We start from the raw sequence: 1,452 nt of genomic DNA, 5'->3' as shown, positions 1-1,452 counted from the left end.
TTACCAAACAATAAGTTATCCTAATCCTGATGTGCCCTGGCTGGAGGCTGCGTCGCGACTGTCCGCTCGGCTGAGGCCTCGCGTCCAGCCGCGCCAGCATTCTGCAGAGTTTGCACTTTGGCGGTCAGTCGCCCTTCGCTTGCCTACAACATCACGCAAGTCCAAAAAATTGACGCCCCCGTCAATATAATTACTCTTGATAATAAGGTGAAGGTAAGAATCTCACATATCATAAACAAATAATGGGATCCTACATGGAACATTTCTTGAAGTTTTAAAAGTCTTGCAGATCAGATTTGGGATAGGACCATACAAAAATCATAATGCCAAAAAAAGTTTTAAAAATCGCAAACAAAGACAAAACATAAAAAGTCAAAAGAAATATTTGCCGAAAGAAAACAAAGTACTATCAAAACAAGTCACAATAATTTCACATGAGCGTCAAAATTCAAGTCAAGGTAAAAATTTACAAGTCTTCTCAAAGAAGTCCATTTAAAATTCACAAATATGCCAGCACAAAACCTAAATTTATGAAAGGTTTGCCAAGTTTTTCGAAATCTCCAAAACAATAAAGGCAAACAACGAACAGGAAAATGATTGGTCCTCAACGCACCATGAGCAAGTCATACTTGCAGATGAAATTGACTTTCGATCATACATCACAACATACACACTGCAAACTTCATTGTACACTTCATTGCACACGTTAAGTGCACACTTTATAGCACTTTTTCATTGCACTTTTCAATGATCACTTAGACTTTTCACTTTTTAGAACACACTAGTGGCCACTTTCGTCTTGATATTCAACTCGAAAGTGTTCTTCCTGGCACGCCGTTTGATAACCAAGCGCTCCTGCGCTTACGGTCACCGATGGTGACACACTCGCGGTGCGCAGTGTCTAGTGCAGAGTGCTGACATAGCATCAGCTGGTCTCGGGGCACACTACATTGCCAGCCCCAGGTCATCGCTCCAGTAAAGTGCGATAAGGTTTGCAGACATCATCCTTCCACATCATGGGCATCATAAACATATGGACATCTGGACAGGTCGTTTGGCATTTTGGTCATTGAAAGTTACTGAAAAACTCGAAAGGTGATTAGTTATTTGAAACATGATTTCTGGCTTAATTTTTCCTCTAATCCTTGACATTGTGACTATTATTGCTTTAAACATTTTATAATAGTTTTACGTCGGATACCAATCTACATTACGTCACATACAACATTGAAAATAGTGGTCACTTAGTTATTTATCTTTTAAAATTGAACAAAACAAGTTAACTATTTTTACGTACCGACGGAGTCAACGACGAGCACACCAGCCAGGCAGATTCTTCATTTCAATTTTTAGAAACACACTTTGACCACCTAATTAACATTCCACACAACACCCTTTCTACAGCAAATCAGACTTTCTAATTTATTATTTTTAGCAAAGATTTAAAATTTC

The sequence above is a fragment of the Frankliniella occidentalis genome, unplaced genomic scaffold, assembly GCF_000697945.3.
Source record: "Frankliniella occidentalis isolate FOCC.00 unplaced genomic scaffold, Focc_3.1 Scaffold397, whole genome shotgun sequence".
In the NCBI taxonomy this organism is placed as follows: domain Eukaryota; kingdom Metazoa; phylum Arthropoda; class Insecta; order Thysanoptera; family Thripidae; genus Frankliniella; species Frankliniella occidentalis.
Note: the sequence above shows the minus strand (reverse complement) of the source record.